Source organism: Macaca mulatta, chromosome 14, assembly GCF_049350105.2.
Source record: "Macaca mulatta isolate MMU2019108-1 chromosome 14, T2T-MMU8v2.0, whole genome shotgun sequence".
Taxonomy (NCBI): domain Eukaryota; kingdom Metazoa; phylum Chordata; class Mammalia; order Primates; family Cercopithecidae; genus Macaca; species Macaca mulatta.
This window is the reverse complement of record NC_133419.1, coordinates 56975626-56993623: the sequence shown is the minus strand read 5'-3', so window position 1 is coordinate 56993623 and position 17998 is coordinate 56975626. Positions and strand designations below refer to the sequence as shown.

Below are 17998 nucleotides of genomic sequence, written 5' to 3'. Positions count from 1 at the left end.
CTATAATGAGTATTTTACACATATTAACTCATTTAATACAACAACCCTATGAAGTAGGCACTATAATTATCTAAATTTTACAAATGAGGAAACTGAGGTTAAGTAATTTGCCTGCAGTCACACAACTAGTAAATGGTAGAGCTAGAATATAAATCCAAAGTATCTGCCTCCAAAGTCCATGCTGTTGAAATCACTATGCCATCATGCCCCCAGTAATGCATTACTGTAGCTTGATTTGTGTAAACATGTCATTGTTTTCCTATACAGGGAAATGTTAGGGTGAATCTTGTCATTCTAGTCATCATAGGTATTATAAAAGATTACTTTGTTGCCACCAACTAAAGAAAAAAGCCAGTAGCAGGCATATTTTTAGAAAAACAAAAGGCTCAAGAAGATAGGCAATTTTACGGGAATTTGGCAGAGTGACCTAACCTAACAAGATGTGCTCTTTCCTACACGAGTGTCTAGTGCTCAATGAACACTTGTTGAATGAATGAACACACATACATATGCATGTCTCTAAAGAATGAAAGATAAACAGGATGTCAGCTACTTTTTGAAAATATCAAAAAGGGAAAGAATATGGAGTTATGATCTCCTAACAGGAGGACTTCCTAAAAGTCAAGGGTCCGGAACTCGCTTGACTCAGATGATAATTACAGGCCAATGAACCACTGCTATCTGGCCAATTAACCTTTCTGACAACAGAAGGATGTCTAAAAACTAAAAGAAATGTTTTCAAATATTACTGATAATATAAATTGAGTTTTGTAAATTTAAGATTTGTCCAGAATCTCTTCTTCCCTTGATATGTAACCTATCCAAGAAATATCAGCTCTAGCCAGAAGGATTTTACTATTATACAACCTGTAAAGTTTACAGAAAAGGTATTCTCAGGGAGAAAAAAAAACAATAATGACTTTCTGAAAAAATAAAATTGTAGATAACTTTGTTAAAAAACAAAAATGTAAAACCAAGTAAAAATTAAGATTCTCACCTAGCCGATTATCACAGAGACTTACACTACTATCAAGCCCATTCCTCTAGGGGCTTAAAGGCAATCTCTGACACTGTGTTGCACCTCAGAATGTTCCCTCAGTGAGGTGATGAATCTCTCTTGCCCTGGTCTGATGAGGCCATGAGTGATCATTTACGAATCAGTGTATTAGTGAATAAGGTAAGGGAGCAAGCCAGCTGGCCAACATAAGATGAAATACTTGACCTGGAGACACCACCAAAGTCTCAGCAAAAACAGGCTATGTCCTACAAACAGGTAGGAAGCTTTTCACTTTTAGTCTGAAACAATGGAGCACCCCCAAAACATCAATATCAATAAATAATAGTAAACGACCCAATAGTTTTGGACTGCAACAGGATAGCAAAAGATTTGGAGAATCTACCTGAAATTGCTTCTTCATCATAAAGAATGCCCGCCCCTTAGCAACGGATGCAATAATTATTTGACATTAAGATAGCCATATGATTTATTTGGCATTTAACTATCATGAATATACATAAAGGAACTCTGTGAGGTTACATTATGCCCTTAATAGCTAACTCATAACTTAACTGTAGTACACAAATAGGAGCTAATATAAATGCTAAGCTTCTACAGACAAATAAATAATATTTGATGTACCATCCTTCAGTGAGCCACAAACTGAAAGAAAGATTATATGATCAATTCAGGCCTGAAATCCTTAGCGCACTGTTGGTGGGAATGTAGGTTGGTACAGCCATGATGGAAACCAGTACGGAGGTTCCTGAAAAAATTAAGCACAGAACTATCATACAACCCAGCAATCCCTCTTCTGGGTGTATACTCAAAACGGAAGACCTTTGGTTCACCTCATAAATATATATGCACTCTCATGTTGATTACCGCATTATTCACAATAGCCAAGACATGAAAACAACGTAAAGGTCTGTCAGCGAAGGACTGGATAAAGAAACTGTTAGCCAGGTGTGGTAGCTCATGCCTGGAATCCCAGTGGTTTGAGAAGCCAAGGTGGGAGGATCGTTTAAGTCTAGAAGTTTGAGACCAGGCAAACAACATAGTGATACCCAGTCTCTACAAAAAAAAAAAAAAAAAAATTGTAATTATCCAGGTGTGACGGAGTGTACCTGTAGTTCTAGTTTTTCAGGAGGCTGAGGTGGGAGGATCACCTAAGTCCAGGAGTTTGAATGAGCTCTGATCACACCACTGCACTCTAGCCTGGGTGACAGAGCAAGACCCAGTCTTTAAAAAAAAGACAAATAAATTTTTAAAAAGAAACAGTGGTGTGTATACACACAAGCATATACACACAGGAATATTATTCAACCTTAAAAGGCAAGGAGATCCTGCCATTTGCTACAACACAAACCTAGCGGATATTAGGCTAAGTGAAAAAAGCCAGACACAGAAAGAAAAATATCACAGGCTCTCACTTATACATGGAATATTTAAAAAGAAAAGAGCTCAAATACCAGAGCACAAAACAGCAGCTACCATGGATGGGCAGGGGGTGGGAGAGGAAATGAAGAGATGTAGATCAAAGGATACAAAATACCAGATATGTAGGGTGAACAAGTTAGAGATAATATACAACACGATGACTAAAGTTAATCAAATTGTATTGTATTAGATATTTCAGTTAAATAACTAAATTTTAGTTGCTCTTGTCATGAAAAAGTAATTACGTGAGATGAGATATGTGAATCAGCTTCACTATACTACCGATTTATATATATCTCATAACATTATGTTGTAAACCTCAAATATACATAATACATTTTTTTTAATTTAGGTTTGAAACAACATTTTACAATGGAAAATAGATGAAGCAATTAAGGACCTGTAAAGAATTCAGTTCAGATATTATGCCTTTTAAAATATGAATTGAATTAAATTATATCATTACTTGAGAAACGTGTACATTTCAATGAACATATTATTTTAAAACTGACCTAATTTACTAGTAAAAGAACAAGAGGCTTTTCATCTCTCCTTTTCCATAGAGGTTTTTTAAAAAATAGTTCTCAGTTTCGTGACTCAGTACTATAATACAGTTTTACAATTTTATATTTCCTGCTTTATCTGTTGAAGCAAGATAACTCAGTAGCTATTGTCCAGGTGGATTTTCATTTCACCCAGACCATGGTTTTATACAAAGTAAATTTTCTAACTTCAGAGCACTTAACAACCACTCCTAATCAGAAACTCTTTAGGAAATGCCAAGAAAAATAGCCAATGAAAGAAATTCTGTTTAAGTACAGTATGAACAACTCCTTACTAAATAGCTTTTCCCTCAACTCCAGTGCATAAAGTATGCTCCATACATATCTCTATATCACTATATATTTTGAAATTTAAAAAATATAAAACTATACAGTCCTAAATTCGTTGCTATTTTACTTTTCATTTGTTCAAATGTTTCACAACCTGTATCTGTGGTACTACAAACCCCTTCAAAAGACCTAAATTGTATTAAAATACTACTTTCAATTTAAAGAGCAAAATATCTGAGAAATTAAGGTCACAATGTTAGAGAATCTAATGGAGTATGGATTTCTGCTTGAAGTACTTCAACCAGAAACCTCAGCAATCTTAAATCTGTCTCTCCTGGATATAATAAGTTTTAAAGCTTTGAATGAATTTTCAGACTATGTTTCACATCTCTCATAACTTCAGAAGAAGATGCAGCAGAGAAGCAAAGAGAACAGTCTCTATAATAATGGAATTTTTATGCAGTACCAATAAGTTACAGAGCCTTTAAAACAAAAGATGAATAGGATCATTTTTAAAGGAGGAAAAATAAGCGTTAGAAGGTTTCTTTGTAAGAATTTGCTCACAGGTACAAAGTACTTTTCAAAAGATCAAGAAATAGTAGGTTCTTTGATTCAGGATGTCATAAATGTTACAGAATCACGATTAAATCAACTATTAGTTTTAAAATATAAGGGTTTTATTTCAATATTTCTATGATAAATGTGGCTAGTTCCATATGTCTTCACGAAACCTAACTCAATTTTGATAGGGCACTGCCCAGGAAATACTGACAGAGAAAAATCACATGGAACATGTACAAATCTGAAATAGGGAAACAACACAAAATACATTTCAAAAATATTGCTTTTAAAATGTTTGTAATCTAAAACAGTGGTTCTCAACGGAAGAGATTTTGCCTCCCAGAGGATGGCTGACAATGTCTGGGGACATTTTTAGTTGTCACAACTAGGCGAGTGCTACTGGTATCTAGAGGGTAAGAAACCAAGGATGCTGCAAAACATCCAAATGCGTACGGCTGCACCACAAGAATCACCCACTCCAAAATGTCAATAGGGCCAACACTGAGAAATACTGACCTTTTTAAAATAATAGCAAGCACATGATCGAATATGCTTGAATGATGTAAAAATACTTGCCAAATGAATTAATGAATTTTAATAAATGAAAAGATTTAGTTTTCACTTCTTTTTTTTTAAGTGTCACCCAGGCTGGAGTACAGTGATACGACCTTGGCTCACTGCAACTTCTGCCTCCCCAGGCTCAAGTGATCCTCCCACCTTAGTCTCCTGAGTAGCTGGGACTACAGGTACACACCACCACACCCAGCTAATTTTTGTATTTTTTGTAGAAATAGGGTTTCGCCATGTTGCCCAGGCTGGTCTTGAACTCCTGGACTCAAGCAATCCACACGCCTCAGCCTCCCAAAGTGCTGGGACTACAGACATGAGCCACTGCGCCCGGCCTGGTTTTCACTTTTTATAGCTTCTTACTACTCCATCAATGTGATGCCGCCCAATGCAGACTCTGTTTTGTTCTCAAAATATTTATCTAGTCATTCATTAGATTTCCCTAGGGTGGCAAATCTGACTAAAGAGATGAAAAATCACTCGTCCATTAAGGATCTTGCCCTATGATATAGTTTTCCAAGGAATCTAAAAGAGGGACACATATTCACCATTTAATTGTCACTCAAACATTTCAAATTTCTTCAGTGATTAAGAGTTCAAAAATATATTTTTAACTATGGGAATTAAAACACTATTATTTTATTTGGCCACATTTGTTCATAAACCAAGTTATTTCAAATTTACAAGTCAAGATCAAACAAAATTTAAATACTCTTTAGAAAATACTCATTGTGATTCTGTAATTTGCAACAACATGGATGGAACTGGGGATTATGATGTTAAGTGAAATAAACCAGGCACAGAAAGACAAATATCACATGTTCTCATTTATCTGTGGTATCTAAAAATCAAAACAATTGAACTCATGGACATAGAAAGTAGAAGGATGGCTACCAGAGGGTGGGAAGGGTTGTGGGTGGTAGGGGGAAGATGGGAATAGTTAATGGGTACATAAAAAAATGGAAAGAATGAATAAGACCTACTATTTGATAGCACAACAGGGTGACTATAGTCAATAATAACTTAATTGTACATTTTAAAATAACTAAAAGTGGAATTAGATTATCTGTAATACAAAGGATAAATACTTGAGGGGATGGATACCCCATTCTCCATGAGGTATTACACATTGCATGCATGTATCAAAATATTTCATGTACCCCATAAATATATACACTTACTATGTACTCACAAACATTAAAAATATAAAAGAAAACACTCGTGCGAAAAATACAACTAGAAAAGGTTAAAATGCCCATGTGATTTTTTTAAATAGTAATTCACAATTGCCAGTTCAAAATAATACTAAACGATTTTTTTTCTTTTTTTTTTTTTGTTATACTTTAAGTTATGGATACTGTGCAGAATGTGCAGGTTTGTTACATAGGTATACATGTGCCATGGTGGTTTGCTGTACCCATCAACCCGTCAACTACATTAGGTATTTCTCCTAATGTTATCCTTCCCACAGCCCCCCATCCCCCAAAAGGCCCTGGTGTGTGATGCTCCCCTCCCTGTGTCCATGTGTTCTCATTGTTCAACTCCCACTTACAAGACTCTGGCATTCCCAATTTAATCTAATATGAAAACTATCCCAAATGGAAATTATATGTATTTTTATATATATGCATGTATATAAATACATATAAATATACATATATAATATACATATACATATATAAATACATATATGTACATGGATCCTTAACTTCATGTAGCTACAGATTGATTTTATTAACAAATACTTAGAAGAATGATTGTTTCTCAAAAGAAAATTATAAGTAAATTTTATTTTTTCTTTATAGTTTTTAAAATTTTTTAATTGTTTTACTATCTACATAATAATTTTGTAAGATAAGTCAACTATATATTCAAAGAAATAGAGCCTCTGATAATTGACATATACTCATTGTTTTCTATAGAACCATATATTATTCCAGGGTTAAAATTTAAGAAGAATAGTTAATCATAAACATATGGAATTCCCAAACTACTTCCCTTTAAAGAACCTACCACTTATGCATGGGGGAAAACAATATAACTAAAAGAGACTTATTTTTAAAATGCTTCTAGCCAAAATAATAATGTCAGATAAATTACAAATACTAAGTCAACTACAAATGTTTATACATTATTCCGCTACTGTACTTTGTTTTAGTTGTCCTTAGAGACAAATGTTTCTATGAGAAATAGATCACTCCCTCTTATATTTAAATATTGCCCTGAGATAATGTTATTCCAATAAGAGATGTTCTAAAAACTGCATCAGCTAAAACCATGACATGGTCCTACTTAAGTCATAGATTGAAGAGCAATCCAAAAGCTTTTCAAATGTTTATTCAGAGAGAAGTGAAGGGCACAACTTCTCAAAGGCAAATGGTTTTAAATAAAAACTTACAAATAGGAAGCTATCTACCAGAAGTGTAAGTCCAAATGAACCAATGAATAAGGAAATTCTTTGTGGGGTTATTCCAACCTCATCTGAAGCCACATGCACTAGGAAAACCCAAAACAATCAAAATAAATACATCACCTAGACATGCTTTCAAATCTATATCTTTCTACTGGGAATCAACAACCAGTGAGGGTGCTGATTGTTCTTTTCATCCTTTTTTACAGCTAAATGAGCATGCAAACCTTTAAAAGAGAGGCAAAAATAGAAATGACAGCACCATTTATGAATCTAAAATAATCTCTGTGAATCAGTGTCACTAAATTGGGCAAAACAAAATACATACCCCAATCTAGTAGTATACCTTTGAAGGAAAATACAAAGTTAAGATTACTAATGTTACAAAGTATTTATATGCATATCAGTCCCCTGATGTGTTTGTTTAAAGATTACTAAGTACTCTTTCAGGGCAATCTAGCCACCAACAATTAACTTATAAATTAGCTTAAGAAATTTTTATTAAGAGCCTACCATGTGCAAGGGACTGTATTAGGCACCGTGAAAGAAGCAGACTCATCCTTCACAGGCTTTGGTCTCAAGAAACATAAAGGTCTAGTTAGGAAGGTAAGACATGCCTAGAAATAACTTCAAAACAAGAAGAGAGATGAATGACCAACACAATCTTGAGCAAAAAGAACAAAGCTAGAGGTCTCACACCTCCTAATTTCAAAATACAGTCATGTGTTGCTTAACAATGGGAATACATTTGAGAAATGTGTCAATGGGTAATTTATCATTGTGCAAACACCATAGAGTGCGCTTACACAAACCTAGACGGTCCAACCTACTACACACACAGGCTATGTGGTGTAGCCTCTTGTTCCCAGGCTACAAACCTGTATAGCATTTTACTGTATTAAATATTGTAGGCAATTGTAACACAATGGTATTTGCGTATTTAAACATAGAAAAAGTACAGTAAAAACACAGATAAAATATTTTTTAAATGATACACCTGTATAGGGCGCTTACCACGAATGCAGCTTGCAGGACAGGAAGATACTCTGGGTAGAACAGTGAGTCAGTGGGGAGTGAATGTGAAGGCACAGGTGATTACTGCATACTACTGTACACTTTACAAATACTTGCACACTTAGGCTACACTAAATTTATTTTTAAAACTTTTTCTTTCTTCAATAATTAACTCTAGCTTACTGTAACTTTTTGTTGATATATGAGAATTGCACATATTTATGAGGTACCTGTGAGATTTTGATACATTCACACAACATGTAATGATCAAATCAGGGTAATTAGGCTATCCATTACCTCAAACATTTATCATTTCTTTATGCTGGAAACATTCCAAATCTTGTCTTCTAGCTATTTTGAAATATAAAATAAATTACTGTTAACTATAGTCACGCTACTGTGCTATCAAACCCTAGAACTTATTCCTTCTATCTAACTATATTTTTGTACTCACTAACCAACTTCTCTTCATCCCCACTACCTTACCCTTCTCAGCTCCTTGGAACCATCAGTCCACTCTCTACCTCTATGGCATTAACTTGTTTATCCCCCACGTGAGTGAAATCATGCAATATTTGTCTTTCTGTGCCCGGCTTATTTAAGATAATGATCTCCACTTCCCCCCAAGTTGCTGAAAATGACAGGATTTCATTGTCATTTATGGCTGAATAATATTCCGCTGTGTATATTTACCACATTTTCTTTATCCATTCATCCTCTGGTGGGCACTTAGGTTGATTCCATATCTTGGCTATTGTGAATAGTGCTGCAACAAACATGGGAATGCAGGTATCCCTTTGATATACTGATTTCTTTTCTTTTGGATAAATATCCAGCAGTGGGATTGCTGGATCATACAGTAGACTATTTTTAATTTTCTGAGGAACCTCCATAATGTTTCCATAATGGATGTACTAATTCAAATTCCTGCCAACAGTGCACTAGCTTCTCCCTTTCTTCACATCCTCACTAGCATCTGTTACTTTTCCTTTTGGAGAATAGCCATTTTAACTGATGCAAAATACCACATTGTGGTTTTGATTTGCATTTCCCTTATGATTAGCGATAAGAATTTTTTCATATAGAGTTGGCCATTTTTATGTCTTCTTTTTTGTTGTTGTTTGTTTCTTCTGAGACGGAGTTTCGCTCTTGTTGCGCAATCTCAGCTCACTGCAACCTCCGCCTCCCAGGTTCAAGTGATTCTCCTGCCTCAGCCTCCCTAGTAGCTGGGATTACAGGCATGCGCCACCATGCGTGACTAATTTTGTATTTTTCTTAGAGGCAAGGTCTCACTACGTTGACCAGGCCGGTCTCGAACTCCTGACCTCAGGTGATCCGCCCACTGCAGCCTCCCAAAGTGATGGGATTACAGGTATTAGCCACTGCACCTAGCCCCGTATGTCTTCTTCTGAGAAGCTATTCAGGTCATTTGCTCATTTTTAAAATCAGATTATTCATTATTTTGCTATTGAATTGTTTGAGTTCCTTATCTATTCTGATTATGAATTCCTTGTGGATGGAGAGTTTGTAAATATTTTCTTCCATTCTGTAGGTTGTTGCTTCACTCTGTTAATTGTTTCCTTTGCTGTGCAAAAGCTTTTTAACTTGATGTAATCCCATTTGTCTATTTTCGCTTTTGTTGCCTGTGCTTTTGGGGTCTTATCCAAAAAAAATCTTTGCCTAGACCCACATATACACCATGGAATACTATGTAGCCATAAAAAAGGATGAGTCCGTGTCCTTTGAAGGGCATGGATGAAGCTGGAAACCATCATTCTCAGCAAACCATCACAAGAACAGGAAACCAAACACCACATGTTCTCACTCATAGGTGGGAACTGAACAATGAGAACACTTGGACACAGGAAAGGGAACATCACACACCGGGGCCTGTTGTGGGGTGGGGGGAGGTGGAAGGGATAGCATTAGGAGATACACCTAATGTAAATGACGAGTTAATGGGTGCAGCACACCAACATGGCACATGCATACGTATGTAACAAACCTGCACGCTGTGCATATGTACCCTAGAACTTAAAGTATACCACAAAAAACGTTTCATGGTTTCAAGTCTTACATTTAAACCTTCAATGCATTTATTTTGTTTTTGGATATGGTGAGAGATAGGGATCTAGTTTCCTTCTTCTGCATATGGATATACACTTTCCCCAGTGTATTAGAGAGGCTGTCCTTTCCACAATGCATGTTTCTGGAACATTTGTTGAAAATAAGTTGGCTATAAATGTATGGATTTATTTCTGAGTTATCCATTCTGTTCCATTGGTCTGTGTGTCTATTTTTATGCCAGTACAATGCTGTTCTGCTTACTATAGTTTTATAACATATTTTGAAGTCAAAAATTGTGATGCCCTCAACTGCGTTATTTTTGCTCACAATTCTTTTGGCTATTCAGTCTTTAGTGGGTCCACACAAATTTTTTAAAAAATTTTCTATTCTGTAAAGAATGTCATTGGTATTTTGGGAGGGATTGCATTGAATCCGTAGATCACTTTGGGTAGTATGAACACTTCAACAATATTAATTCTCCCAATACATGATCATGGGACATCTTTCCATTTGTTTGTGTTCTCTTTGATTTCTTTCTTCATATTTTATCATTTTCATTACAGAAATATTTTACTTCTTTGGTTAAATTTTTTCCCAGGTGTCTTATTTTTTGGTTAAATTTATTCCTAGGTGTTTTATATTTTTGTAGCTATTGTAAATGAGATTACTTTCTTAATTTCTCAGATTGTTCACTGTTGGTGTATAAAAATACTGCTGATTTTTGCATGCTGGTTTTGTATAAAGGACATCCAGACTGGAAAGGAGAAAGCCAATTTATTCTTTTTCACAGATGACATGATCTTATATTTAGGAAAACCTAAAGACTCCACCAAAAAAGGGTTAGAACTGATAGACAAATTGTTAGCTGTGGTGTGGTCATATACGGTCTCTATTGATTTCAGGTATGTTCCTTCTATACTCAGTTTGTTCAGAGTTTTTATCATGAAGGGATGTTAAATTTTATTGAATACTTTTTCAGTATCTATTGAAATGACCATATATGAATACTTTTTCAGTATCTATTGAAATGACCATATAATTTTTGTTCTTGATTCTGTTAATCAGATATGTCACATTAATTTACATATGATGAAACATCCTTGCATCCCTGGTATAAATCACACTTGATTGTGGTAAATGATCTTTTCAGGGTGTTGTTGAATTTGCTAGTGTTTCATTGAAGATTTCTGCATCTATGTTCAATAGGGATATTGGCCTGTAGTTTTCTTTTTCTTTTTTTTTCTTTCTGTTATGGCTTTGCCTGGTTTTGGTGTGAGAGTGATGCTAGCCTTGTAGAATGAGTTTGGACTATTCCCTCCTCAATTTTCTGAAATAGTTTGAATACAAATGATATTAGCTTTTCTTTACCCATTCGTGAGAATTCAATAGTGAAGACATTGGGTCCTGAGCTTTATTGGGAAACTTCTGATTGTTGCTTCAATCTCATAAATCACTATTAGTCTGTTCAGGTTTTCTATTTCTTCATGGTTCAATTCTTATATGTTATGTATATAGGAATTTATTCATTTCTTCTAAGTTTTTCAATTTGTTGGTATATAGTTGTTCGTGAGATTCTATAATGATCCTTTGTATTTCTGTGGTTATCAGCTGTAATGTTTTCATCTCTGATTTTATTTATTTGGGTCTTCTCTCTTTTTTCTTAGTCTAGCCAAAGATTTATTGATTTTCAGATTTTAAAAAAAGACAACTTTTAAATTCATTGATTTTTTAAGTCAGCTAATCTTTACTTAAAACAAAAGTCACGGGAGGCTGAGGCAGGAGAATGGCGTGAACCCGGGAGGCGGAGCTTGCAGTGAGCTGAGATCCGGCCACTGCACTCCCGCCTGGGCGGCAGAGCGAGACTCCGTCTCAAAAAAAAAAAAAAAAAAAAAAAAAACAAAAGTCAGTGTTTCTGTAACATGATTTCAAATAAATGTCAAATACTAACTTTGTACTTTGTATTTCCGTAATTACAAATATCGCTCTGAATGAATCATGGCTTTCAGTGATATATCAGCATCTTCTGCAAAAGTTTTATATAACTATATAATTAATGAACAAACAATTGTTGTAACAATTTCGAAGAAATATTATTTGATGATAGTAATAATTCTTCTTACAAAAATACTTTTGTTTGAAACTCTACATAATAATAAGGTCCCAGAATATGTAATTTAAAATAGCAATAGTTTCAGGGTGGTCTTTTGTAATTTTTTTTAGCCTCAAATTCATTTATTTCTGCTCTGATCTTTATTATTTTTCTTTCCTTCTACTAATATACTAGCCAGGTTGGTCTCAAACTCCTGACCTTGTGATCTACCCACCTCAGCCTCCCAAAGTGCTAGGATTACAGGCATGAGCCACCACACTTAACCAGGATTTTCTTGCATTGTCAGGCTGCAAATTTTCTGAACTTTCATGCTTTGTTTCCCTTATAAAACTGAATACCTTTAACAGCACCCAAGTCACCTAGGTGCTTTGCTGCTTAGAAATTTCTTCCACCAGATACTCTAAATCATCTCTCTGAAGTTCAAAGTTCCACACATCTCTAAGGCAGGTGAAAAACGTCACTGGTCTCTTTTCTAAAACATAACAAGAGTCACCTTTGCCCCAGTTCCCAACAAGTTCCTCATTTCCATCTGAAACTACCTCAGCCTGGACTTAGTTGTCCATATCACTTTCAGCATTTTGGGCAAAGCCATTCAACAAATCTCTAGGAAATTCCAAACTTTTCCACACTTCCTGTCTTCTTCTGAGCCGTCCAAACTGTTCCAACCCCTGCCTATTACCCAGTTCCAAAGTCACTTCCACATTTTTGGGTATTTACGGCAGCACCACAATCTACTGGTACCAATTTACAGTGTAAGTGTTCACACTGCTGATAAAGACATACCCAAGACTGGAAGAAAAAGAGGTTTAGCGGACTCACAGCTCTATATGGCTAGGGAGGTCTCCCAATCATGGCAGAAGGCAAGAAAGAACAAGTCATAGTTTACATGGATGGCAGCAGGCAAAACGACTCCCTGAACTTCTTTAAGGGGGTTATTCTGAATCCTTTTTTTTTTTTTTTTTTTTTTTTTTTTTTTTTTTTTTTTTGAGACAGAGTCTTGTTCTATTACCCAGGCTGGTGTGTAGTGGTGCAATCTTGGCTCACTGCAACTTTTGCATCCTGGGTTCAAGTGACTCTCCTGCCTCGGCCTCCTGAGTAGCTGGGACTATAGGTGCCTACTACCACAACTGGCTAATTTTTGTACTTTTAGTAGAGACAGGGTTTTACCATGTTGGCCAAGCTAGTCTCGAACTCCTGACCTCAAGCGATCTGCACACCTCAGCCTCCCAAAATGCTATGATTACAGGCATGAGCCACCATGCCTGGCCTTATTCTGAATTCTTAGTCAGACATTTCATAGATCTGCAATGCTTCTGGGAACACTGCTAGAGCTCTGTTAGTATCTTTTGGTGGCATTATATTTTCCTGAGTTTTCACAATCCTTGTGTCTTTTTGTTGATGACTGCACATTTAAGGAGAGAGCTGCCTCCACTAGTTTTTGCAGGTGTTCTTTGGTGGTGTTGGACCTTTACTTCTTCATATCAGAACTTAAACTCCGGCTTGTCATTTTTTCCCATTCTGCGCAGAACTTGTAGTGAGTGTAAGAACTAAAACTTTACCCCAGAACTATATTGCTGCGCTGTTATTGCTTCCTAATCTAGGAAAAACATAAATGGGCACCAGAACTTAATCCCGGCCTTTTAGTTATTTCTAGGTCAGGGGAAGGCTTGACTCAAACGCCTAGGCTTTGTGGAAAATCCTGCTAGGTATTCCAGCCTTTCCATGAACTGTGCCCTTGCAGCACTATGCCCCTGGCCTGTCTCTCCAACATGGTGTCCCTGCTGATTGGAGAGCTAAAGAGCCACCAAGATCTGCACACCAGTCACTGTGCTCAGTGCCTCTGTGTGCCCCCAATTCACCCCCAGATGGTACAACCCTCCTGGTATTCCCAGTGGTTCCTATGGAGTACATCTCCAGTAGGCTTCTCACAAAGATTCCAGACCAGTGGCGAGAATGAATGCCCACCTCCAATTCCCTCCTATCACCCTATAAGCCATAGGTCTAGAAAAATTCTCTGTGAGTGGCATTATGCCAGCTTGGGGAAGGAAGTGGCACAGACTGAAATGACCTTTTCTCTTAACGCTTATCTCGATTCTGTGAGTCTATGGGGTTTCTCAGTTTCTCCTCCAAGTTCTGGTATATTCAGGATGGTATTCTTGTTTTTAAATCATTTCTAGTTGTATTTTTGTAGGGAAAGTGATGCCAGAGGATCTTCTACTCTGTCATTTTGCTGACATCACCTTGCTTGCTGTAACTTTTCTACTTCATAAACTTTTTACCTTTTTTTAAACTTTTTGCTTCTTTTTAATAACACATAGCTTAAAACACAAACAGAGGTTCAGCTGTACAAAACTATTTTATCTCTTTATATCCTTACTCTACAAGCTTTTCTCTATTTTTCAGTTCTTTTACTCATTTCTTTTTTACTTTTTAAACTTTCTTGTTAAAAACTAAGACACATACACACACATTAGTCTACATCTACACAGGATGAGGATCATCAGTATCACTGTCTTCCTCCTCCACATTTTGTTCCTCTGGAAGGTCTTCAGGGGCAATAACAAGCATGGAGCTGTTATCTCCTATGATAAAAATGCCTGCTTCTGGATACCTCCTGAAGGACCTGCCTGAGGCCAAGGCAGGAAGATCGCTCGAGCCCAGGAGTTCAAGAGCTGCCTGGGCCATACAGTGAGACTTTATCTCCACACACACAAAAAAAATTTAAATTAGCCAGGTATGTGGCACACGCTTATAGTCCCAGATACTCAGGAGGCTGAGGCAGGAGGATCACTTGAATCTAGGAGTTCAAGGCTGCAGAGTAAGCTACGATGAAGCCACTATACTCTAGCATGGGTGACAGAGGGAGACTCTGTCTCAAAAAAAAAAAAAAGTGTGTGTGTGTGTATATATATATATATATATATATATATATATGGTATACATATCATATATATAAGTAAATATATAAACGAGTAATGTAATTGCTTATTATTATCTAGTATTATATACTTTACATAAGTACAAGTCCTACGCTTTTATACAACTGGAAGTACAATAGGTTTGTTACACTTGATCTTAGCCAAAAGGCCGAGAAGCAATAGTAGGTTTGTTTACAATAGCATCACTACAAACACCTGAGTGATGTGTTGCCTTACAATGTCACATCACCTACAATGTCACTAGACAATAGGAATTCTTTAGCTCCATTATAATCATATGGGACCACCACCGTATATGTGATCCATCATTGACCAAAATGTTGTTATGCGCTATATGACTGTATATTTTAAGACTATCAAAATCAAAACAGCATGGTACTAGCATAAAAATAGACACACTGACCAATGGAACAGGACAGAAATCCCAGAAACCCACACATTAATAGTCAACTGATTTTTTTTTTTTACAAAGGTGCAAACAACACACAATGGGAAATGGACACCCTATTTAATAAATGATGATGGAAAAAATGAATATCCACATGCAGAAGAATGAAATTGCATTTTTATCTCATACCATATATAAAAATCAACTCCAAATGGATTAAAGACTTACATATAAGATCTGAAACTATAAAACTACTAAAAGAAAACACAGAGGATAAGCTCTGTGACATTAGACTAGGCAATGATTTTTTGGATATGACCCCAAAGGCACAGGCAACAAAAGCAAAAATAGACAAGTGGAATGGCATCCACCTAAAAAGCTTCTGCAGAGCGAAGGAAACAGGTTAACAAAGTGAAGGGACAACTCACAGAGTAAGAGAAAACATTTACAAACAATGTATCTGATAAAGGATTAATATCCAAAATATGTAAGGAACTCAAACAACTCAATAGCAAGAAAACAAATAACCTGATCAATGAATTGGCCAGGTGTGGTGGCTCACGCCTGTAATCCAAGCACTTTGGGAGGCCGAGGCAGGTGGATCACGAGGTCAGGAGATCAAGACCATCCTGGCTAACACAGTGAAACCCCATCTCTATTAAAAATACAAAAAATTAGCTGGGCATGGTGACATGCACCTGTTCTCCCAGCTAATGGGGAGGCTGAGGCAGGAGAATCGCTTGAATCTGGGAGGTGGAGGATGCAGTGATTCTAGATCATGCCACTGCACTCCAGTCTGGGCGACAGAGTGAGACTCCATCTCAAAAAAAAAAAAAAAAAAAAGCGTGAATGACCTGAACAGACATTTATACAAAGACATACAAATAGCCAACCAGTTCATGAAAACAATGTTCAACATCACTAATCATCAGAGAAATGCAAATTAAAACCATTATGAAATGATATCACCTCATACCTGTTAGAATGGCTGTTATCAAAATGATGAAAGATAAGTGTTAGTGAGGATGCAGAGAAAGGGAACACCTGTACACTGTTGGTGGGGATGTAAATTAGTACAGCTATTACGAAAAATGGTACGGAGGTTCCTCAAAAAAACTAAAAACATCACTACTATATGATTCAGCAATCCCACTGCTGGGTACACACCCAAAGTACCAAAATCAGTATGTCAGAAGGAGATCTGCACTCCCACGTTCACTGCAACATTACTCTCAATAGCCAAGATGTGAAAACAACCTCAGTGCCCATCAACAGATGAATGGATAAAAAACGTGATATATATATATATACACACACACACACACACACACACACACACACAATGGAATATTATTAGCCTTGTTTAGAAGGAAATCCTGTCATTTGCAACACTGTGGATAAGCCTGGGGGACATTACGTTAAGTGAAATTAAGTGAAATGAGCCAGGCACAGAAAGACAGAGGACCTCTCTCCCACAGGGCCATAGGGGATCTTTTTTCTCTTCAGCCAGGGTTGGAGGCCAAGATAGCCCTTGAGAATCATTATCTGGGCAGCCTTGTTTACCTCCCTTGGGCATTTGAAAACAAAAGACAAACACCACACAATCTTACTTATATGTAGAACCTAAAAGAGTCAAATTCATAGAAGTAGAGTGTAGAATGATGATTACCAGAGGCTGGGAGGAATAGAAGGGAAGGAATGGAGAACTGCTGGTCAAAGGGTAGACAAGAGGAATGTTTTGAGATCTATTGCATAGCAGGGTGACTATAGTCAATAATAGCATATTGCACGTTTAAAAAGAATTAAGAAACTGACTGGTCGCTGTGGCTCCTGCCTGTAATCCTAGCACACTGGGAGGCCTAGGTGAGTGAATTGCCTGAGCTCAGGAGTTCAAGACCTGCCTGGGCAACATGGCGAAACCCCCATCTCTACTAAAAACACAAAAAGCAGATGGGTGTGGTGGTGAGCGCCTGTAATCCCAGTTACTTGGGAGGCTGAGGTGGGAGAATCACTTGAATCTGCAAGACAGAGGTTGCAGTGAGCTCAGATTGAGCCATTGCACTCCAGCCTGGGTGATAGAGCAAGACTCCATCTTAAAAAATAATAATAAAAATAATAAAGAAAGTAAATTCTAATTATCTTACCACAAAAAAAGTGAGGTGATGGATATGTTAATTAGCTTGATTTAATCACTCCATGCTGTGTGCATGTATCAAAACATCACATTCTACCCTACAAATGTATACGATTATGATGTCAATTAAAAATAATAAGTTTTTTAAAAACAAGAAGGGAAAAGTACCTAAAGAACAGTAAAAATAAAAATGGCATAAGAAGTCAGAAGAAAAAGAAGTGACTTCCAGCTGGGGTGATCAGAGAAGACACTGAGATCAAATGTTAACATCTGAAATGGGCCTGGATATATACACGGGATTTGGGCAGTCTAAGAACAAGGTGAACAGATTGCAAGGAAAGAGAAGCAATGCAAGTGAAGGTGGGCACATAAGAAAGCACCCATGATCGTCCAGAAGTTCTGTTGGCCAAGAGAGTACCTCAGAAATAGGAGTAAAGTTGAAATAGAATATTGAGACTAGGGCCAGTTAGGGAGGGCCTGACCATGAGGCTAAGAAGTCTGGATTTTATCGGGTAATTGGGGAGCTGGTAAAGATTTC

The 17998-nt window shown here is 36.7% G+C and overlaps 2 protein-coding genes, 1 non-coding gene and 1 pseudogene across 21 annotated transcripts in view; 2 read left to right on the top strand and 2 right to left on the bottom strand.

Annotated features, from left to right (window-relative positions):
• RPL27A (ribosomal protein L27a) overlaps positions 1 to 17998 on the top strand; it is a 288193-nt gene that overhangs the window by 122212 nt on the left and 147983 nt on the right. The window lies entirely within an intron of this gene.
• Positions 1 to 17998, bottom strand: part of STK33 (serine/threonine kinase 33) — a 216665-nt gene that overhangs the window by 151007 nt on the left and 47660 nt on the right. The window lies entirely within an intron of this gene.
• LOC114672579 (U2 spliceosomal RNA) lies at positions 14952 to 15098 on the bottom strand (annotated as a pseudogene).
• On the top strand, positions 16789 to 16904 carry LOC114672543 (small Cajal body-specific RNA 20). Its single transcript, XR_003722950.1, has one exon.